This window comes from Phacochoerus africanus, chromosome 3 (assembly GCF_016906955.1).
Source record: "Phacochoerus africanus isolate WHEZ1 chromosome 3, ROS_Pafr_v1, whole genome shotgun sequence".
NCBI lineage: Eukaryota > Metazoa > Chordata > Mammalia > Artiodactyla > Suidae > Phacochoerus > Phacochoerus africanus.
The window spans coordinates 204,327,289-204,351,202 of NC_062546.1; positions in this window are offsets into that span (position 1 = coordinate 204,327,289).

Below are 23,914 nucleotides of genomic sequence, written 5' to 3' on the forward strand. Positions count from 1 at the left end.
AGGCAGCACACTTCCTGATTTCCAATTACTAAGCTACGTACTTGAGAGAGTAAGATACTGGCACAAAAACAGACGTGTAGACCATTGGAATGGAATAGAAAGTCTAGGAAAAAAAACCCACGCATGTCTGGTCATTTGATCTTTGACGAGGAGCCAAGTGTACACAATGGGAGACAGCAATGTCTCTTCAACAAACGGTGGCGGGAAAACTGGATTTCCACATGCACGTGAAAGACGCTGGACCCTTACTTTATGTCATGTCCAAAAATCAACTCAAAACGGATTAAAGATGTCAACGTGAGACCCGAGACTGTAAAAATCCTAGGAGACGACGTAGATGAAAAGCTTCATGACATTGGTCTTGGCAATGATTTTTTTCTTGGGCAGTGCGCCAAAGGCACAAGCCAAAAAAAAAGGCAAAAATAGACAAGAGGGAGCACACTGAGCTAAAAAGCTTCTATGCCACAAAGGAAAGGCACAACAGAGTGACAAAGCAACCTACTGAATGGGAAAAACCACTTGCACATCACGTACAGGATGGGGCTGAGTACCTAAAATATATAAGGAACACACGCAAGTCCATAGTAAAAAAAAAAAAAAAGCCAAATAACTAGATTTAAAACATGGGTAAAGGACTTGAAGAGCTCTAAAACCCCACAAAAGAACAAAAAAAGAAAGCAAAAAGAGAGAAAGGAAAAGCACAAATGTTGTCGAGGATGTGGAGAAATCAGACCCTCGAGCGTTGGTGGGAACATGAAACGAAAATTGGTGCAGCCACCCTGGGAAAAGAGAAGAGAGTGTCCTCGAAAGGCCAAAAACAGAGCTCCCGCACCGTCCAGCAATTCCGCTTCTGGGTATCACCCCAAAGACCACCAAACCAGGGTTCCGAGGAGGTATTTGCACCTTCACGTTCCCGGCAGCCTTATTCGAGCGAGAGAAACGCCGTGGAAAAACCCGAACGTCCACGGGAGGGTGAACAGACAAAGAAAATGCGTTTTATACCCAGACAGGGATTCTCAGGCCCGAGAAGGAGGGAAACCAGCCACACGCGACACCACGGAGGAGCCGTGAGGACGTGATCCCAAGCGATCCCAAGTCGCAGGAGGGCGAGTACTGGGTGATTCCATTCGCGGGACGTTTCTGACACGGTCGAACCCAGAGAAGCTGGAAGCAGGAGGGCCGTTGTAGGGCCGGTGCGGGGAGACGGGGTTTTTTTTTTTGTTTGGGCCTCGATCGTGGGAGTGTTCAGTTAGGGGAGATGAAGCAGGTCTCGAGTCGATCCTGCCTGCAGGCGGCCCTGCTGTGCTGCGCCCGTCCCGTCGTAAGAGCATAGGCTGCGTGCTGAGTGTTCTTACCCACACCCCCCGCAGACTGCTGAAGGCATGAGCGGGGACCACCTCTTCCTTCCAGGAGGGGGAGCGGTTTGCGAGGTTCTTAGGCTGCGCGAGCAGGGCCTTCTGGAGTCGGGGAGGGGCCGCAGCCTTGGCACAACCAGAAGCGGAGCCAGGGGTCTTGTTAAGGGAAGCTCAGAGGCCATGGTTAGGGGTGTGGATGCTTTTCTGAGCCTAGGAAAGAACCTGCTGGACACTGTTTAGCAGGAGAGGAATCTGATGCAGCTTTCCTTCCTTAGCAGCTGCGGACAGAGGAGGGGCTGATGCAGACAAGGATGGGGTGTGCGGCGCTCTGAGAGCTTGTGACACGTGGCAACCTTGACCTGGTCAAGGAGGCTGGGGAGAGCCTGGCAAGGAAACGTGGTGAAGGGAGTGAGTTAGGTGATGGAGGAGGGCGAGGTGCTGGCAGTGGGGTTGGGGAGGGAAGATAGCAGGGGGCAGGTCAGGGAAGAGCCGTGGCTCTGGGCCAGGGCTGGGGTGGGGACGTGGTGACGGGGAGGCTGAAGACCCCTCGGGGCCGGCTGGCCAGGTCGGGGGAGCTTGCCCTGATCTGAAGAGCCACGAAGGGTTTGCAGGGGAAGGAGCTGACATCACCGACTTAACTTTTTGAGGTCAGGGGGGTGCCCTGTGGAGGACGGAGGGCAGAGGATTGAAGGGTTAGAGGCAGCTGTGGACCTCCAGGTGAGAGAAGCCGGGGTTGGTGGGGTTGAGTGGTTAGGTAAAGGGGAGAAAACTCGAGAAGTAACGTGAACATGATTTGGTGTTAGGTTAGAAACGTGGAGGGAGGGAGAGAGTGGGTGTGTGGGGGTGGGTGGGTGTGGGTGGGTGGGTGTGGGTGGGTGTGGGTGCCTTCTGAGACCCTGGGCTGTGCACTGGGTGATGGTGGGGCCACACCCTCAGAAGGGGGCCCTGGAGGACCCCATCCTAGAGGCTCTGTGAGGGGGCGGCCGGGCGGTGGGAGTTCAGGCCAAGATGCCTTCGCGACTGTCACAGGCAGGTGTCGAGTAGGAAGAGTGTGGAGCAGCCATGAATGTGTGGCTCACAGGGGCGCTGGTGGCACCGGGCCCAGGGAAGGAGCGGGCTTGAGAGGGGAGCAGAGTGGGGGAGGCGGCGCAGGGCGGGGCCCGGCAGGATTACTTCTCGACGACGACCACCGTGTAGCGGGTGGGGGGGTCGGGGGGTGACCGGAGGCCGCCCTGGAGGTCAAGGCAGGGGAGTGGCTCCAGGACGGCAGCGCAGGTTCAGGGTTGAAGACGAAGAGGGCGTGTGCCTGTGGACTTGGCTGGTTGGTCACCTGTCAAGGTCGGAGGAGACGTGGTCTCTGAGGAGCCCCAAGGTGAGGGGCTGGGAGAGGAGGAGGAGAAACTGGGGGGAAGACAGGTCCTCCATGTAGAAGTCTGACCTTGAAGGAGAGCGGGGCACTTGGGTGGGGCCCCGTGGGCAGTGTGGGCGTGGAAGGGGGGTGTCGTTAAAAACCCAGAGAAAGAGCCATTGGAAGGATGCTGTTGGATTTGGGAGGTGAGAGCGTAAGTCTGAAGAGCAGACCTCGGGTCCAGCGCCTCGTGAGGGAAGCCGCCCTGCTTTCCGACCCGTCAGCTCCCACACCGCCTTCCTCACCAGCGAACGGACCCACCGTCTGTGCCCTTCCGCGCCCGGCCTGCTTCTCCGCAGCAGAAGCGCGCCCAGAAGGGGACCCTTTCTCTGGGATTTCCGCTAGAGTTCTCCCGACTGTTCTCCGAAGGGCCTTTTCGTCTTTGTTTTGTTTTTTAGCATTTTCATTTGTAGGCCATTTTCCCTGATGGAGCTTTATTTAGTTTTTCCCTGTTCCTCCTTCAACCAGAATTCCCAGCAATGGCCCCAATTCTCCTGGGTCTGCACACACGGCATTTGCCTTCTTGGTCCCAGTTACCCCGGTCCCGAATAAACTGTTGCCCTTGGACGTACTTAGCCACACGGTCAGCCCGAGGAGCCCCTTCCAGAGCAATGCAGTGTGTCTCCAAAGCACCTGCCTGATAAAATCCGCCTCATGTTTGTGTGTGCACACGAAGCGAGCCCGCAAGAACTGGCGAACGGGTCAGACCCGTCCGGCTGAATAAGAGGATGCCAGGGGGCTCAAAGCTCCAAGTCAGGGCTGCGGCATCCTAGCCGCCCCCATGCGTCCTGGCTGTTGGTGAGATCTGGGCTAACGCTCACTTAACGCGTGAGAAGAAGCACTGGCTCAGGGCGATTTGTTATCATCAGCCGGAGGCCGCGCTAAAAGCTGAAGTGGAGGCTGGCTTCTTCTAACCAAAACAGGGTTCCGAGCACAAGCCTTTTGAGGCCTCTGACCAGGAAGCAGATGCAACTCCAGGAGAGCAGGTGCCAGCTGCTGATTTCCGGGGGCCTTGGGTGAACCTGGCATGTGGCAGATTCTGAGTCCTTGAACTTGTTGGATAAATGAAGAAATAGAGTTGAGGGAGGATTCCTGCTCAAGCCTACCTTCCCAACATAGATGCACTCTTTTTCCAGAACCTTCTGTGAAGAACAATTGGAGCTTCCGATGACCCATAACCGGTGTGCCAGGAATTTCTTGGCCATCCGCAGATCTGATCATTGGAACAAAATCACACGAACAGCCCCTAAGACAATCCTAAGTGCCCTTGTCGCTTTCTGGAGCCATATCAAGGTCACGGATTCATTTAAAGAATCCCAAAGGGTCTTTGACCTCAATTTTTATAATTTCCTCCCTTAAAATCACGGGAAACTTCCTAGCTGTTCCCGGCTATTCCTCTGTTGCTCAGAAAAGTTAAAGTTTAAATGGCAATTCTCTTTAGAATTTATTATCTGTTCCCAAACATTCTCGGTTTAATTGCTAACTGATTCTTTAGAAAATTGAATCACTATATTACATTGTTTTCACGCACCAACGGCCTGAGAAGAGTTGGCAGAGGCCCCACAAAAGTTAGCGGCGTCTGTGTACCAAGCTATGCGTGGTTTATTAGAAAAGTTTCTAGCTGAGGCTTTCCTTCTTTTTAATTTTTGTTCCTTCTTTATGTTTGTGTCCTAAAGCACCGCATTGGATCAACATACGTTAAAACCGGGATTTTAGTGTCGCAACTTCTCTTTAGCTGCTTTTGCAGTCATTGACACTTATCTTTTCAAGGGCAAAGAGAGCTTGCCAGGAAATTTGGGCAAAGCTGTCGTGGTTGAAAGAGCAGCGAGGAGGTGACTCAGGGCGCAGCTCCAGTCGGGCTCTCCCTGGGGCGCACCCGGCCTTGGCGAGGTCAGGTCCCTCCCTGGAATCCGGCCCTCTCTATGGGGTAAGGGGCTGCCCCCCAGGATGCCAGCCTTCATGGTGCAGCCTTCTTCCTGGAGGAACCCCTGCTTCCAGGAGAAACACCCGCTGACGCTGTGCCGCAGGCCAAGAAGAAACACCCCAGACCAGAGCAGGGCTCGTCGCTTGAATACACAGCAGATGCTGTTGACCGGCCTCATTCTCTTCCCCGGAAGGAGTCTGAGGGCATCACCTTCCCATAAAAGCCTCGAAGGCTCTCCTAGAGCTGCTCCCTGCACTGAGAAAGAGGCTCTGATCCTCCTCCTCGCCCCCAGTGGACGCCGGCTCCTGCCGTCCAGAGGCGCAGTCAGCCTCCGGCCCGACTCCAGGCTGTCCCATGGCTTGGCCTCGGCCGCAGAGTGCGGGGGTGGCTTAGGCTGACACAAGGGGCCTCTCCATAGACCTTCGCCTCCGCTGTGAGGACACCTTCTGGAACACGAGATGCCTGGGGAGGGGTGAGACCCCCCCCCATCGCCAGACCTGGCGAGCCCAGCAAGAGCCCGGTGGAGGGGAGAGGACTCCGCCAGGTCCGGAGAGCTGTCTGGACACATGGTGAAGCGTTGGTGTGTGAGCCACTCAGCTTGGGATGTGTCTTACGCGGAGGTAGCTGGCTGAGACACTTCCTACGTAGGCACTCTGCAAATTGGCCCCGCTTCTGTTCCTTCTCAGGACAAACCCTTCCCCTAGCTTCACAGGCAGGGTGGGGGGGGGAATGAACCCCCCTTCTGCCATGTGACACTCCTAACTGTGCCCTGTTCTCTGTCCTTTGTGACCCCTCCATTCCGAGCTGCCCACGTCTCCGAAGTGCCCCTTCCTGGCCTGCTTGAAAAGACCTCTCATCTCAGTCTCATTGGGTGTCACCTTCTCTTTGAGGGCCTCCCTTTCCCTCCAGGAAAGCTTAGCTAGTCTCCCCCTTTTTTGTGGAAGTTCCAGGGATCAAACCTGTGCCACAGCAGTGACCCAAACCACAGCAGTGGCAATGCTGGATACTTAACGCACTGAGCTGCCAGGGAACTCCCGGCGAATTCCTTGAGCTGTTGTTTCCTCCACCAAACAAATCTCAAACCTCTTGAGGCCTTTTTCACTTTTCTCGAGTTCATGCTTCTCTGTTGTTTCAGACTGGGAGCCTCTCAAGGGCAGAGACTTGACGGTACTCACGGCTGGACCCCGCGCCTGTTGGGCACACAGCACTCACGGCTGGACCCCGTGCCTGTTGGGCACACAGCAGGTGCTCCATGCTTGTGGCTGTCGGGCTCCTGGTGGGGATGGTGTCCGTGCTCTGAGCTTCTAGTGACGTTTACTGGGCCCCCTGGGGTCCCCGAGTCTGCCACTTTGAGTTGCTGGTGGCTGATGGGAGCCCTGCCGTGTAAACGGACAGCCAAGCTCTTCTGATTTTCAGGTCCCTTCTCTGGACCTCGGGGTCCTTGGCTATCACGTGGGTCACCTCTGCACCCAGCCTTACCTGTTCTCCATCCGCCTTTTAGCTTAGCCGTGCCGGCCACCACCAGCGTGAGACTACAGGTGTGACACAGCGGTTCCCCACCTCAGCGCCCCACCCAACTCCCTTCTGCCAGGGCGTTTCTGCTGCTGGACCCCCCTCCCCCACTCAGCCCCCCTCTGCACGTCCAGCCTGATGGCCCTGGCAGCCCCGGGCCACCCTGCCCAGCAGGACCCTGAGGCTGGAGGACAAACATGCCCACAGCGCTGACCTGCTCCACGGCACCCTGCATCTGCCCCCCCCCCCAGTTCCACCTTCTCCGAGCTCCCCTCCCCAGTGCCCTGGGATCACTCCCCCAGGAGACTACTCAGTCCCAAGGCCGAGACTCGGCCCTGCCCCTTGGGGGCCCAGGGTGAGAGAGGAGTCGTGTCTGAGATGGCTGTGATTGGTCCAGCACTCAGGGGTGGACACAGCCCTGCTCCCCAGGAAGGTCCAGGGGAGGGCTCCCCGGTTTGGCCACCTCCACAGGGGCCTCCCGAGCATCCGCTTCCTTTTCGCGCAGGTGGGGGTGGGCCAGGAGAGATGCTTTCAGAACCTGCATCCCCCACTCTGAGCCCCGCGGTGTCCCCGCTCGAAGCTCCCCGAGCCTGGCGTGAATGGCGCGTCTCAGTGTGAGTGTGCGGAAGGCTTTTCTCCACGGTAACCCAACTTGTAATGACTCCCCCGCTTTCCCTTTTCCCAGGAAACTGGGTTTGGATCCTGTATTGGAAGCTGTGACCTGTCTGCCTTAGTTGTGGCCCCTCCCCATGTGCACAGGGTGGACGGGGGCGGAGGGGGTGACGGATGATTCTCTCCTCCCCCCACCCCACCCCAGCCCCAGAAGCTCTAACCTTCTAGAAAATTGAAAATGGGAACCCTTTTCTCCTTTAACTCACTCTGTGACTGGTGACTGACTTAATGAAAGCGGGAGGAATCTGGGAAGCTTCTAGGAGGGGAGGGAGGTGGAGCAGGTGAGCCTATCATGGGAAGGAAGGGAAGGAAGGAGGGAGGGAGGGAGGAGGCCCAAGATCTCATGAGCACCTGCAGGCCGGGGGACTGGGCTCAGGGCTGGGCTGTCAGGCAGCTTTGTGGCCAGGTCTGCAAACGCCTCCTGTCCATCATACGACAAGTTGGGAAGAACCTGAGGCAGCCAGCGGAGGCGTGTGCGGCAGTGCCCCCGCTCCCAGGAGCTTTCCACATGGTGACTCTGAAGGCGCTTTTCTTCCAAGATGCTGTTTTGAAAAACGGTTATTTATTTCCTTTTACTTGTACCGAGGCGAGGCTGATGTCGAGTGCCACGTCAGTTTCAGGTATACATACGGCGCGGCGATTCAGGGGTATGTGTATCTACCTCTGCCTTTCCAGGTCCTCTTCCCTGTGGGTTATGATGAAAGACTGAGTGGAGACCCCGGGCTGCGCAGTAGGTCCTCGCTGGTTGCCTATTTGATACATGACATGCGTGTCTGCTCATCCCCGTTCCTAATCCCTCCCTCCTTTCCCCTTCGGTAACCATACGTCTGGGGGTCTATTTCTGTTTTGCAAATAGGATCGTACCTTTTTGAAAGAGTTTTTAGATTTGAAAATAATGGCAAAATGTTCGTGACTTAAAATTTCCCATGTGACCAGTTTCCGGGGTTCAGGTCCCTGGCGGTAAGTCTCCGCACATGGCAACAGGCGTCACCACCATCCACATCAGAACGGAGACTCACTCTCCATCCTTCCCAGCCCCAGCCTCCCCTCTCGCTCTAAGATTTGACGGCTTTAAGGACCTCAGATAAGAGGTGCCACACAGGGCATTTGTGCCCAGCTTACTCGCTTAGCACGATGACTTTCAGGTCCACACCTGCCATGCCCTGTGTCAGACTCTCCTCCCTTTTCAGGGCTGAGTAATGTTCCTTGTCTGCAGGGACCACATTTATGATCCACTTGGCCATCATGGGCTCTTGGTTTGCTCCCACGTTTTAGCTGTTACGAGAAATGCCTCTCTGAACATTGATGCACACCCCCATGTTTGAATCTCTGTTTTCACTTCTTTTGGGTATATACCCAGAAGTAGAAGAGCTGGATCATATGGAAGTTCTATGTTTATTTTTTAAATGAAATTGTCATGCTGTTTTTCACAGCTTCAATATGCTTTTCTTTTAAATTGGAGAAAGGAGCTGTGATTGTGTGTCACTTGGGGAATTTTGATCAGCATGCACTTTGAAGCATGTGCCTTCCTGCCGATTTTTACGAGGGAAACGACGGCATCTTTTTCTCTCAGCTCCTGAAGAGCAAGCCCTGTTTGCTCAAGGTTATGACGTTTGCCATTTGATGTTGCAAGAGTTTGTGGGAAGCATTAGGAATTCTTCCTTTTAGGTAAGAGGAGCCCATGAAAAGGAAGCAGATCTGAGAACGAGCCATGAGAGAAAACAGGACTTTTTTTTTTTTTAAACAAGGCTTATCCATTAAAATCAAATTAACTGTTAACAAGTAGCAACTCACCTGGAACAAAATTGAAAAGGTGTAAAGAAGGATGCAATGGACAGAAGCTTCCTTCCCTGAGCTGGTCCTCCTCTGCCCGGCGGTACCGAGTTCTCACTTGCCGTGTGCTGGGCGTCCGTGTGCGCATACGGTCCCGAGACGGTACCTGTTACTTCTCCATCTTCTCTCTGTAACAACTCAAATGATACCCTGTTGTACACCTGCCTCTATACCGTTTGGAAGACTTGTTTGTATCAGTTTGCAGAGAGCTGTTGTATTCTTTGCAGCAGTGGCCCAGCTCACCGTTATTTATAAATCACTTTAAGGGGAAATTATTCTTTAAATATTGTGGTTCCCATTTAAATGAGGGCCGAGGCTCCTGCTGCCTGGAGCCTCAGGGAAGGAGTGGAAAAGCACCCGAGCAGCTGGGAGAAAGGCCTTTCCAGGGAAAATTGCCTGGAAATGGAGTTTGTTCTTTTTTTAAACTGTTTCATTGAAATCTAATTTAATGTAGAAAAGCACACATGTCATAAGGGTGTAGCCCCTGAACTTTTATAAACGGAACATACCGTGAAAGCAATATTCATATAAAAAAATGGGACATGATTTGTACCCAAAGTGGAGTCTTTTCTTTAGGTGGGGGGAGGTTCTCTGCCCTGGTTTATCTCTGAACAAACTGAAATTTCAGCTCTGAGGCAGCTTGTTTGCAGCCACATGCCAGGCAGGTCTAGCTCTCTCTCTGTGCTGGACTCTTCCCCCAGGAGCCTCAGGGCTCGGCTGGGAGCTGGCCGCAGGAGGACATAGGCTCGGGGTCTGTGACCCCACGCCACGCCACACCCCACCCTCTGCCGCGACCTGCCTCTCCCCACAGTGGAGAGCTTGGCCCAGGCTGTGCCCCTTGCAGGCTGGGTGATCTCAGGGCTCTTTTATTGTCTGTAAAATGGGTAGCCTCGGGCAGCCAGGTCACGGAGGGCAGAGCTGGGCAACAGAGGCTACATGGGGCAGAGGTTACACTGGGGCAGAGGTTACACTGCCCTGCATGTTGGTCTGGCTTTCTGGTCATCACTGTCACTCGGTGGCTCAAATCCAGTCCCCCAACCTGCTGGCAGCTGAGGGCTGAGAACAGGGGTCTTTCCGTGAAGACTGAAAGTCAGCCGCAAGGTGTGTTGGATGTGCCGTTAACATGCTGGACCCGCCGAGGACGCAGGGGTGCGGGTGCTGGAATCTGCACGTGCACGTGGGACACAGAGAGCCTCGTGACACAGCTTTCGGGTCACGGTGACCCTGCCCAGAGGGGAGGAAGGGGCGCCAGGAAGCTCCGGGGTCTGTACCCCAGGGTCCGCCCGCCCGGTGCTCACAGTGGGCGGGGCTGCACAAGGAGCAGGTGGGGCTCTGGGGTCGGGCTGCCCGGGGCAGGTCCCCCAGCACCCGCTGTCTCAGCGAGCTGCCCGGCCAGGACTCTCCAGCCCCCACCGAGCCCAGACCTCTGTCCTTTCGTCCGGCATCCTCACCGTCTCGGCTGCCGCCCTCCCAATTTGCTCCTGGGCGCTGCTGTCTCGCCCTTTCCTCTCCAAGCCCAGGAGTCTTTTTTATCCCTTTCTCCTGGGGCCTGCGTGGCGGGAGGACCACGGATTCCACAGAGATTAGTTAAGAAACATCAAAGCTCACTGGGCTCTGGTCAGCGCCTGGCCTGCAGCCCAAGGCCGACGCCTGCACAACAGCCCAGGGCTGACGTGGAGCAGGCTGGGGGCTCTGTGGGCTCCGCGCCTGTGCTGAGCTCTGGCCCCCATGGGGCCAGGACTGGGTGGGGGGCCTGTCTGCTTTCTGGGGTTGGGTGAAGTGGGAATGGGGGCCCTGGGCAGAGGTGCCCAGGCAGATAGGGGAGGGGAGTGGGCAGACCTCAGGGTCAGAGCTGGAAGGGGGAGGGCCCCCCGCCTGGCTGTGGGGGCAGGATGGACACCTGCTGGACCTTGGCCTCCTGGGAGCCTCCAGCCAGCCCTTCCCAAGCTCTGCGCGGGTGAGGGGGACCAGGAGGCCTAGTGACCCCTGGTGGGCCGGGACTCCCTCCCCAGCCCTTCAGAGCAGTGACAATGATGGGAGAGAAACGTCCAGGGAGGACGAGGCCCCAGCTGACCCAGCTGGATGGATGGAGTCTCAGTGCCGATGGCAAAGTGCCCAGGAGGGTGGCAGCGGAAGACGGCCGCAGCGCTTGGATGACCCAGGCTGGCCACATTCTCAATGCATGAGATGAGCTGGACCGTGCAGGCCCTGCCAGCGTGCATCCCCCGCCTGGGGGCGTAGTGCAGCAAGGCCCCGAGAGGGTGGTGGCCGGCAGGGTGGCCCCCCTGAAAGGACCCTGGGGGGGCCATCCCGAGCTCAGTCCCCTCCCCCGCTCCAGCATCTTCCCCTCACCCTCGGGGGTACTGCCCCGGGTGGTTCATGTCCCATTTGGGGATCAAGTTCCACCAGCCACGTGTGCTCCGTCCCCAGGAAGCGCCAGGCCGTGGTCCCGCAGACCCTGCAGCGGACGGGGTCTGGGCTCCCCACCGAGGTGCTGGGGGCGGGTTCCAGGAAGCGCCTCCCCCACAGGGCCTTGCTCAGGCCTCCCTGGGGGCCAGGGACCTAACCTATTGCTCTGTTGTGTAGTCAGAGGGAAAACAGAGAACCCAGCGCTGCAGGTCCCAGAGGGGCCCGAGCTCCAGTGCGGCACTGTCCCCAGGACAGGAAGAAAGCCAGCCAGTGTTGGCAATTGCCTCGGCATCACTGTGCCTCTGGGAGATCCCTCTGGAACTGGAATTGCTGGGGAGGGCAGTGCTTCATTGGGGTTTTAGTGGCCTCGCGGCCGGGGGCAGGGTCGTCCGGGCTCCGGGAAGGTTCCCTTTGTCTCCCTCCTCCCCCCTCTCTCCCGGGGGGCAAGCTGTCCTCATGAAGGAGCCGCATATGCTGACCAGTCAGGGAAGGGGCCTGACCTCACACTGGGCCCTCTGGTGGATACAGGAAAATCCGCTCAGCTTTTTCTGAAATGCCAGAGGGACAGGGGGTGCCCTCTAAGTGACCAGGGAGAAGGCTTCCCTCTGTGCACAGTGGCCGCGCCATGGTCGCAGCAGGAAGTTCCAGGCTCTCCGCCCCCCCCCCCCCCCCCCCGCTCGATTCCAGCCCCTGGGCGCCCCCAGCCCCACCCCCGCAGGGTGAGCCTGTCCAACGAGGGCCCTTTCCTGGGGTAAGGACATGGACCCAAGCGGCTGGGTCCTTGGGGACACGCACAGCGCCTCCTCAGGAGTGCAGAGGTGACTCCGAGGCTCGTGGGTCCCGGGCTCGCCGACGGTCCTGCGGGTGATGCAGGGAATTTACGCGGCACGCCTGCCTCCCTCGGGTCATGTCGGCTGGTCCCAGGGCTCCCGTCCCCTCCCCACAGCTACTCAAATGCTCCTGTTGCCTGGAGCCATCAGCCCTATTTAGCTGCCTTTTTACTAAATGCTTCTCCTTAGGTCTGCGGGCAGAGGTTTCAACCACCGGGCGGCTTGGCCCAGGCTCGGGGACCCAGGAGAGGCGATGCCAGGGCTGCGGGGACAAAGCACCGGGGGTTGTGGGCCGAGGCCCTTGTCCTTCCTGCACCGGGGCCCAGGAGGGAGCTGCGGGGAGGCGCCTCCAGGTCCTGGGCTTTGTGCTTCTGCGCAGCTTGGGACAACCGCCTAGATACAAGGTGGCCAGTTCACTCTGGGCCTGTTCACTGCAGCAGCTCTGACCGAAGCCCGCCTCCGTGGATTTTAGAGACCAGGGCACGGCTTTGCCTGCAGAAGCATCCCACAGAGGCCTGATGCCGCGGAACTGAGGCCCGCGTTGCCCGGAGCATGCGGTTTTCCTGGGGGAGCAGCGAGAAGCACCCTGTAGACAATCGATGTCTAAAGAAAAGGGATCAAACCGCGCGTGGAGCCACCAAAGCGAACGGCGGGGGCGTCGGGAAGCCAGCTGAGGTTGCCCGCAGGAGAGTTAAAGGAAGCTTGAGGCCCCAGGTCCTGCTGGGCCGGGACCTCGGGGGGACTGAGGTGGTGGCAGGGCGCTGGGAGAGCCCAGTGTGCAGCCGCTGACAAGGCGCCTCTGGTGTCAAGCCTGTGGGCCCAGAGATGCCCTGGGGCCGAATCTGCGCTGACAACCTCAAGCCAGAAAGCGCACCAAGGAATAAGCTTGGGTGAGCTGGAGTCTCCCCGCCCCCTAGGAGCCTTTCTCCTTTCCTGCTTTTCCTCAGCATAATTGGATTCTTTCTGTCCACCTTTGACTTTGTAATAATACAAGGGCCCTTTGGTGCACGTTGCTCAGTTTCTTTTTCTTAACATCGTAGCTATTTGCCCATCACTGCAGACTGCCTTCTGGTCCTGTCTGCCATGGGTGTGTGAGGTCCTGCTTCTTTAGCAATTCCCTGGATGAATTTCCTGGATGAAGGGTGGGGGGGGGGCAGGCTCTTCCAGGCCCCAGGTACCGACTCTGCTATGGTCTCTTTGTGATAATCTTACCCTTTTGAGCGCTGACGGTTTATCATTTTTGGTAGCAGTATTGGTTACAGTTGACAATTTAGTTTATTCTAGATCTCTCCAGGAAAGCAGCAAACTGCGGAGGTGTCCTCGGGCAGCTCTGCAGGTGCCTCCCCAACCCCACTCCTTTGCCAGAGCGTCGTGAAACGTGTTGGGCTCTGATGCTCGCATTGTGTCTTCGTTGCTGTTCTGGTTTGGATCATTTATCATCAAACCGCACTAGACACGCCCAGCTATTCAGATCCAGGACAGTAAAAACTGAAGCCCTGGACCTCCTGTCCGGTGGCTTTCTGGTGCCAACAGCAGGTTTCCAGCCAGGGAAGGATCCTCTTACAATTGTTCAAGCACTGAGTCCTTGACACAATAAAGTCCCATATCTAGAAATCTGTCTTTCCAAACATCCTATTTATTCTGCTTATAAAATCTAATGTTGCCTAAAATGCAATCATGTTTAAGGAGTTAACTATTGTTGCATTAACTCAAGTTAAACACATCAAATTCTTGGTTTTATTGACAAACTTCAATTCCCTTATACCTTTAAAACTACATATCTAAACAAAATAATCTGGTTTTCCTCGTTAAGAGCTTCAGCAATAGGGCGAGTACAGAAACCTAACAACGAGGCATTTCCCAGGGTCATTGCAAATTCAAGAATTAAGCACTGGTCCTGTGCCTCACCAATATTCCAGTTCTAATTCCTCTGAACTCTTTCCTCCCTTTAAACATCGGCGGTGAATCTGTTTCTGTTTTGTAAATAGGTTCACTGGGGCCATAGTTTAGATTCCACGTAGAAGTGATATCATACGGTATTTGTCTTTCTCTTTCTGACTCAGCAGATGCAAACTGTTACATTTAGAATAAACACGGAGGTCCTACTCTATTGCACAGAGACCAGTCTCCTGGGATGGACGAGGATGGAAGAGCGTATAAAAAAGAGAGCATGTAGGTGTATGACTGAGTCACTGCTGCACAGCGGAAATTGGCACAACGCTGTAAATCAACTCTACTTCCATACAAATAAAGATGAGGATGCATGGACGGCCCTGCCCTCAGAACTCGCTGCTGCGGGCTTGGCCTCCTTCCCGACCCGTCCCCGTCCCCGCCCCCGCTGGATGCAGCCCTCTGGGGCTGAGTGACACCCTCAGGGAGCCGTTGTGTCCTCTCGCTGGGACCTGGCCCTCATGAAGGTCAAGGGGGACCGTGCTGGTTCAACGCAAGGGCTTGCAGAATCCTTTCCACGGTTGCCTGGGCAGCCTGGGGTCTCCGGGCCAGAGAGCTGTGGGATGAGCTGGGAGCCTGTGGACCCCGGATGCGGGGACTCGGGACGTGGGGTGAACTTCCAGAATCTTCACTTTAATCCTGCCTCCCAGAACCCCCTGGGGAGGAGCCCTCTTCTCCACCCCCCCCACCCCCCCGCTGCCCTTTCCAGCACTTTCTCTGCTGGCCGGCCGCTGGCCCGACAGCCCACTATCCACTCAAGGCCTCTGCCTTCACCTTTGCCTCATTTCCTCTGCTTTTTTTTTTTCCTTTTGACCCACCCGCTGCTTTCTGGTAAAAGTTTTCTGTTTCTTTTTCTAAGAAGAAACCTGACATTCATTTAGCTCTTTCATAACATTTGAGGGAACTGAACCCAGCTGCTCCATGTCCTATAATTAGGTCTCTGGGCACTTTTAGAAAAGAAATAACCGCATGTTCCCGAGCCCCTTACAGAATTTCCTGGGAAAATGTGACCGTGCCCCTCGGGCAGCCACGGCCCTACCCCCCGTGGGAGTCAGCGTGGGGGCAGCTTTCACTCCATCCCTCCTCCCTGGCCTGTGCTCTGACGGGGACATCCCGGCCTGGGGGGCTCCACGGGGCGTTCTCGGGCCCAGGTCTTGGCCACGGGCGGGCTCCAAGCTGGCACGGAGCTCCCACTCAGGCCGGGTGGTGGGAAGCCCAGGATGAAGGCGCCTCCCTTTTGGCCCCTTGTGACCCTGTGTCTGCCTCCCCCAGGGGGAGCAAATCCTGGGTGCAGCCAGCGGGCCCGCCAGCCAGGAGGGGGCCCCTTGTTCTCCAGGTTAACATGACAGTGACCACGTGTGCCCAGGTATGGCCCAGCTCAGGGCCATGGGAGGGGCTGGGGCGACCGCACCTCCCCCCCACCCCCCCACCCCGCAGCATCCGACCTTCCCTGGCCTCTGCTCATGCTCAGAACCCACCCAGCTCCTGCACAGTGATAAGATCTCTGTGTCCTGCCACCTGAGATGTCTGGCACCTGGGGCCTGACCGCTTGCGGGCCTGGGCTGGGACTCTGGTGCCGGAGGGCCTGGGTTGACCTCCTGGGGGGTATCGCTGGCCTCTCCCGCTGGTCTGAGTCTTCTCACAGCGACTCAGCGCTCCCAGCTGTGCCCCGCAGCCCGGCTGGCTCTGGGAGCCACCCCTCCTGGCCTCCAGGGGGACTGGACCGTCTCGGTGTGTCGGGGGAGGCCTGGCAGGCTGAGGGCTGTGCCAGGGACTCTCCTTGGCTCTGGCCTGAGGGGGCATGACACTGTGGGGTCCTCAGAGCACTCTGTGACCATGACCCCTAGATGAAGAAGGGCCACGTGCCCTGGTGTTTCCCTGGGGAGGTGCAGAGCAGAGCCCGCGGGAAGCCCCCTGGGGTGGGCCCTGAGCCAGCCGGGGCTGCGCTGCAAGCAACGGAGAGCCAGCTTCAGAGGTGTAAATGGGGGTGAGGGGCTGCTTCTCCCCACTCTCCTAAATACACACTCACTCCTAAACGCATGCCTGTGTGCACATGTGCACGCACACACACACGCAAACACAGATATGGATGTGCACATACACACACGCACACACATATGCACGCATGTGCACACATATGCACACACACATGTACACACAGGTAAGCACAGGCACACAAGGCACACATATGTACACACATACACACATGCACATACATGCAGCACACTCATACACACACATACACACATGCAGTACACACACGCACACACATACACACATGCATGCATACATACATGTACACACATTCATGCAACTCACACATATGCCCACACATGCAAGCACACACACAGACACGCATTATGTACACACATGCACATACATGCACACACATGACCACAATATATGTGTGGGCACACATATGCACGCACTTATGTATGCACACGCACACATGTACACACATGCACACACATGCATGGACACACACGCACACACACTATACACACATGTGTGTGCACACAAATATGCACACACACAGGCCCACATGTGCACATGCACGCACATAGGCACACACATATTTGCACCCATACATGCATGCATGAACTCACTGCCTCGCATATGCTCCCTCATGACAACCAAGCTTCTCCTGGGCCTCCCACCTTTGGATGGGTGGTTCCCTCTGCTCTAAGCCTCGAATTCCCTGCCATCCGCACTCTTGGACAACCAGGCAGGTTCCCCTATTCTGGTTATTTCTGCACGTTTCAGTCACAGCCCTTGTCAGAGAGTGACTACCTGATTGGAGATGGGTTTATCTCTTTGCTCCTGCCTCACGCCTCCCGAGGGCATGGGCCACACAGGCACACGGGAAGAGACGGCAGGCACAGGGAAGACGCTGGGGGCCCGGGCCAGCGCTCAGACTGTGGGCCCTGCAGTGGGACTCTGGTGTTTCCAACGTGCTCACTGCGTGAACTAAGGGTGGGCTCCCTAATTCACTTGCAATGCCACCCCCAAGTGGTACTAGGAGGCGGGGCTCTACCTCGTGAAGAAGGTCCCACTCCCCGCCCGCCACCAGGCGAGGACACAGAAGAGGGCAGCCTAGGACCCAGGAGGGGACCCCCCACCAGGAGAGGGCACAGAGGACATTAGCCTAGAGCCAGTCAGTGTGAGGACGGGGTTTGCGGTCACGGCGATGGCGAGGTCGCTGGGCTGGATCGGAACCCCCGCCCTGAAGTCGCCATGAGAACCAGAGCAGCCGGTCCTGGATGCCTGGTGCCGACTGAGTGTTCGGGAATGTGAGCTCGGACAAACCCAGCGTCCAGCAGACCCCTGGAAGAGTTCTGACTCGCTGGAGTGGACCGAGCCCTGGCAGCTGGTGGGAAGAGCCTCCCAGCCTGGATCAGGGCAGGGCTTGGTGGGTCGGAGCGGGGGCATGCCGCCCCACCCCGCTGCCCGGGAGCTGCCCTGAGGTGGTCAGGCCTCCGTCCCGGGAGCGTATAGAAGCCATGGTCACATCCGCCCTCTGCTCACCGTCAGCTGTGCCTGCTGTGGGGACTTGCCTGGCACAGTAGCAAGCGCAGGGTGGCTGGTCAGTCCATCGGCCCACAAGCCACTGCAGCCCTGGGTGACTGAGAGGGAGGAGGGCAGGGGAGCTGAAGCTGGTGGTTCTGAGAGCCTGGCCTGGAGGCCTGGGTCCGGACAGTGGTGAGGGCTCAGCCATGGATGGCTCTGGGGAGGGCGGCTGGGACAGGTCGGAGGTGGTAGGGCTGAAATGGGCAAAGAGGAAGATCAGCTTGTGTGTGTGCATGCATGCGTGTGTGTGTGCATGCGTGTGTGTGTGTGTGACTCCCTGACGTGGTGAGGAGGGGGCTTTCAGGGAGGGGCTGTGTGGCAGCTGCCAAAGGCAAGAGAAGAGGGGGTGAGGTGGGTTTGCGGAGAGCAGGCACCCAGCCCTGGGCGGTCCGGTCTGACCGTGAGAGGGGTGTGCTTGTCGTCCTGTCTGGGGTGATGGGCAGACTGCAGGGTTTGTGTGTCTGGAGGCAGGTCGGGCCATCAGAGGTCTCCCTGGACACACAGTAGGTCACGGCAGAGCCCCAGAGGGATGGGGAGCCATTGGGCAATGGTGACTGCAGTGATGGATTTGGGGGCACTTTAGTGGAAGTGACAGTGCCTGCTGGGCTGGGTGTGGCGTGAGCTCCGGATGGCAGGGTGAGCTCTGCGTGTCCAGAAATCCCTCCAGCAGCACAGGGACCGCAGGACACCCGGGAGTTGGCTGCACCTCTGGCCTCATGTTCTAAGAGCACCTGTGAGCCACGGGCATCCAGAAGCGAGAGCGAAGCTGGGGGCTGTAACCGTGCCCATAGCCTCTGCCGCTTCGGGGTGCCGTGGCCCTGGAGTGGGGCTCTAGCGGCTCTGTAGTGTGCCCGTGTCCTTTCTGCACATGCTTCCTAGCCCTCCCTGGCCTCCCACGGGAGCTCAAACCGCTTCTTAACCCGCATGTCAGCACAGACAGGCGCTGTGTGTCGGTGCAGGGAGGAGGTGGGGGTGGGGTGGGGTGGGGGATGCTGCAGCCACCACTCAGGCCCAAGTTCCCGCAACTAATAAACTGCAGAACTGGGAGCCCATCTCAGGGGACCCCGTCACTCCACCCCCCTTGAACTGGGAGCCCATCTCAGGGGACCCTGTCATGCCACCCCCTGCTGCCTGCCGCGTGATGCAGACAGCCTGCGATGGAAATCCCGGTGCTCAGCCGTGAGGCGCGGGCTTCTCCCCTGCCCTGGGCTCTGTCTGGACCGAAGGGCTTGCTGTTCACACACCTGCACTTCCTCATGTTAAATTTGACTCTGCTACAAGCTGTACATGCCCCCCCCCCGCCCTGGGTTTCTCGGAAACATGGTTCTTCAAAGACCAACGTGTGGCCCAGGCGGCAGGACCGCTGGGCACCGAGGGATGACTGGAGCTGATGCATCAGTAGGAGGTGAGCCTGGAAGAGCAAATGGGAGGCCCTGATCCCGCGGCGAGGGGGGAGGAGGCTGAGGCCACGCGGACGAGCCCCTCCATCACCAGGCCTGGGGTCACTTCTCCCCAGGGCGTCTCCCGATGGAAGCGGCTCAGACCCCACGAGCCTGCCTCTTCTCTGCTTGTTTTCCTGGAACTTCGAGACCCCTGGGGGCCCCAGGGTGGCGGGTCCCCAGGGCAGAACTCAGAGGCCTCGGAGCCGCACGCCTGTTTCAGGACCCGGGAGGGCTCGGCCAGCGCGGGTCTGTGTTGGTCCTGATTTGCTGTTTCTTCTTTCCTCCGATTGGCCGCAGACACCTGCCCGGATCCCCGAGTTGTGTCAAGCGCTCACCCTGAGACTCTGCGGGAGCTCTTCTCCCGTTTTAAATATGCTGCCCCCCCCCGCCCCCGCCCGGCCCAGACACCTCCTCCCCATGGTGTCGGCTCAGCTCCCTTTCCCTGTGCCAGTGCTCAGGCCGTTGGTCCATCCCCTTGCTCACCCACAGGGTCGGACAGGAGGGCCGGACCGGAGTGCTGAGCCCCTTCCCCGGTCCCGGGCTGTCCGCCGCCCTCCTCTGGACCCTGGGCCTTGAGCTTGGGCATCGTCAGCCAGGAGCACCCACTCCCCCGGCAACTTGGGGACAGCTGACTTGCAGGACGTGTGAGATCTGTCTTGGAGACACGCGCATTTGCTGTCCCCTCTGGGTGACAATGGCCACGTCCTGGGAGCCCCGCTCCCTCCAATCTGTGGTGGGAGGCTTCTCATGCAGCACGTGACGGACGCTTCTGTGGACACGAGGTGACCAAATGCCCCCACCTTCTCCGGGAAGGATACACTCCCTTCCCCTGGGGCTTCAGTTGCTGAGTTTCACTGGCCACCGCCTGCGGTGTCACTGCTGGTCGCCTGTGGGCTCTGTGGGCGGCCAGGCAGGCGTGCTCATGGCTGTTGGTACCTGTGGGGGGCTCTGCAGGTGCGGCCCCGTGCAGCACCCCCACTCTGGCTGGCAGCACAGCTTAAGAGGCTGCTGAGCAGGGGTCAGAGGAGGGAGGGGCACTGGCTCCCAGCTCAGGCTCCAGGCCTCACTGTCCTGCCCCTGAAAGTGGTGACGCGGGGTGGGGATGTGCAGGGGGTGGGAGGGGCTTCCAGAAGGGGCGGGAGTGCGCTCTGTGGGTTCCAGCAGCTTAGCAAAGGGAAGGATGGCCCCGGAGGGATCCCTGTTCCTGGGGGGGGAGGGGAGTTAGGGACCCGGCGAGGCCATCTGCCTGCAGGCTCATGGGTGTGGTCCAGACGCACGCAGGATGAAGGGTTGCAGAGGAGGCTGAGTGTTCTGGGCCGTGCTTTCTCTCCCTTTCTCCGCCGATTTAGGTGGTGCCCTCATTGATGCAGGCCCAGTGGCTCTGGGCACCGGGCACGGCCAGTGAAGACCAGCAGGTCAAGAAGCTTTGTAGAAGCACGGGATGGAGTTCTCATTGTGGCTCAGCGGGTTAAGAGCCTGATACAGGGTCTGTGAGGATGTGGGTTCTATGACTGGCCTTGCTTCTTGGGTTAAGGCTCCGGCGTTGCTGTGCCTGTGGTGTAGGCTGGCAGCTGCAGCTCCACTTCCACCCCCAGGCTAAGAGCTTCCATATGCCACGGGTGTGGCCCTAACAAGAAAAAAAAAAATGCATAGGGTGCCCTCCAGAGCAGACAGTGCAGTTGTGGGGGCGGGGGGTGCACGCGCTGGAGAGGGGTGCTGTCCTGGAAGCAGAGCTGCGGGAGGGGAGAGGAGATGGGGAAGGGGCGAGGCTGATGGATGGTGTGTCTTGCAGGCTCTGGGGAGCCCATCTCAGCGTTGTCTCCCAAGGACGGGGAGCTTGTAACGGTTAGCTGTGCGGGGAGGGGGAGAGATGGTGCTTACGTACGAAAAATATATGTTTTGGAGAATTTGCTTGCCTAATCTCTTGGAAATTGACCTGCTAATTCTGCAGTGTAAGATTTACACCTACCACATATTTGAAACACAGTAATACATGCCTGGCGTAACCGGCCGAACATGTGAAGCTTCATTTCCTTTTTCAGGTTTAATCAAAAATGTTAGAGTGTTAAGGAGTCTAGCACTGCCTGTGCTGTGGCCGAAAGCTCCCAAAAGCCTTGGGGGAATGTTCATTCTGCATTAAGGCGGTGACAAGCGGGCCTCGATGCTGAGACGATGCTCCGCCACCCTGAGGGTGACGTCACACAGGAGGGGCGGCTGAGGAGGCTCCCGGGCCCAGACGTGGAGGCTGGTGTTGCAGCTTTCGAGGTGGGGGGGCCAGGCTGCCCTGCCCCGAGGGAGCCCCCAGCGCTGCATCCCGGGCACTTACCAGATTCGGCCTCTGGGGGAACCCCCCCCGAGGACTGATCTCAGGCCCCGGGTCCACGCAGAGCCAGGGTGAGAAGGTGGACGAGGAGTCCACGGCCCTGCACAGGCAGGTGGCACCTTCGCCCCACCCGGAACCATCCGCACAAGCTTCTCACGGCTGCCGTTTAAATCTAACCTGCTTCTCGTTCGTTAACAAGCCTTGAGGCTTTGCTGGGGCGTGAAATGCTGAGCTGGTCAGCGGTCATCAAAGCTGCTGCCGATAACGAGGCAAATGGGGGCCCGTGAAAGGAGTGAGGACTCCATCACTTGAGATGCCCGGGTTCCCGAGGTGCCCGTGCCACCCCGTCCTGTCCCGTGTCATTCCTGGGTCCTGTGCAGAGGTGGCGCGTGGTCGGGGGCTGATTAGAGTCCTGGTGATGGGGGGTGGGGGGAGGCGGGAAGGAGATGGGGAGGGAAGGAGGGAGGAGGGAGGGAAGGCCAGTGGAATCAGAGAGAGCAAACAGTGGGGAAAAGGAGCTCGGAGGGAGAAAGGCAGGGGCCGAAGGAGTGGAGCCGCCCTCGGGGCCTTGCTCCTGCGGGGCCTTCAGTGGGCCACCTGTGGCCGACCTGTGTTTCCAGGGGGTAGAGGGAAATAGGGACCTCTACCTGGGCCTTGGCTTGGCCAAACCCTCCCCTTTTCCACTTGGACCCAAGCAAGGGTGATGGGCAGTTGGGTGTCTCGGCCACAGGGAGCCACGTGCAGGGCAGGGGTCCCCGGCCGGCCTCAGGTTTCTTTTGTGCTGTGACACCTGTCCACTGGCCAGCGTGGCGGCTTGTCCTCTGAGCTGGGCGTTGAGGCAGAGTCCAGTTTGGTGTCTCCTGCTTGTCCTGTGCGCTCTCACCTCACTCACACCCACACCCAGGAAATAGCAGATGTGGCCAGGACGCTCAGGAAAGCTGTTGGCTTCAGTGACGTTCTTGGTAATAAGAGCTCTGCCTGGTCTCTAGACACGGCGCTGATCACGGGACCTGGACTCCGATGGCTAACGCGTAACGTCAACCTTTCGTGAATTTTCAGCTGTGAACTGGGACTAGCAGATACCGGATGCTCCCTGACTGCGGGATACTGGCGAGGCTGACTGATTCTCAGTTAGAGGAACCGTCTGCAAGAGGACCTCCCAAACCCCAACCTTCTGGGTGTCACTGAGGTGAGACGGAGCGAGGCCGTGGGAACGGGAGGTCCCGGCTCAGTGGAGGCTTCAGGTTGGGGGAGGGGAAAGCCCTGAATCAAGAGAGGCCCTGGTTCTCAGGTGGGGCCCGCCCAAGCTTGAGAGGGAGAGGGAGGAGGCTCAGACAGGTGGCCCCATGGCAGAGGGGACAAGACCCAGACCCTGAAGGGCCAGCAGGGCTGCGGGTGGGGGAGACCCAGCCCCTTCTCCCCTTCTCTCGCGTCAGGTCCTCCTACAACCTTAGTAAGGCAGGACTTCGGTCCCATTTCACAGATGAGCAACACGAGGCTTAAGGATTTCGAATGACTTTGTCACGGTCAGAAGGTCGGGCTGTGGACAGGGATCAGTTGGCCCTGAAGTCTCAGCGCGAATCAGCACAGCTCTGAGAGTGGCCTCACGCAGGTGTGAAGGTCCGGGGTGGACGTGCAGGAGGCTGTTACTGGACACTCACCAGCTGTGGATGCAGGGAGCTGGGGGGCCTCCTAGGAGGGGTGAGTGATCTCAGCAGGTGGGGGCGACATCCAGGGACACCGGATTCCTCCAGGTGTCAGCTGGCGTCTTGGAGCAGATGAGACTCTATCTGTAAGAGGGGTGACCGATTCCGTAGTGGCCACCTCACCTCCGCCTGCCAGCAGGAAGCAGGGCACCTCTGCACACAGAGGTCAGGCATGGGCTCCCCCAGCCGCTGCGCTCACAGTCCGGCCCTCTGCCCACTGCCCACTTCCTGCTAATGACCACCAGCAAGGACACAAGGCAGGCCCTTCCCGAGAGGCAGGACTCTTCTGCGGGGCCACCTGGGCTTGGTGATGTCCCACTGGCTTTGCCGCATTCTTGGGATCTTTTTCTTGCTTCCCTTGCTCCTCCTCCTGGGATCAGCCCTGACTCCCAGTCTGACAGCCTCCCAGCCCCCTGGGCACTGGCCCAGTTCTCCCTCACAGGAGGCTGCTTCTTAGAGGACATGATCCAACACGGTGGTGCCAAGAAAGCCGGGGTGATGCAGAGACGGGGATGGCTCACCCATCACCCGGCAGGTGCTGAGGTGTGACCAGGAGCAGGGGCAGCCCTGACATGGAGCAGGCCCTCTGGTTCAAGGTCTCCTGGCGGTGACCGGGGACTGCGGCCTGCGGGAGGCTGATGCTGTGGCTTGTCCACCTGAGGCTGGCATGGGACACCAGGGCACAAGCTCTCGAGCTCGGAGTCCAGGCTGATGGCCAGAGCGTGTGGCCTCCGTGGTTTGGCCTCTACCTTGATAGGGACGGTCAGTGCGGGCACGACGGAAGGTTCCTGAACCCAGCATCTGTTTGCACTTGTGTCGTGTTCACAGGGGAGGCATCTCCCTCCCAGGCACCGTCCGACGGCATCCGCGTCTGTAAGAAGGAGGCTTTCACCTGTCCCTGGAGCCAGGAGGGCACTGTCCTCTGCCTGCACCCAAGACGCTCCCCAGGGCAACCAGCGGGTGGGGGTCTCGCCTCTCCAGCT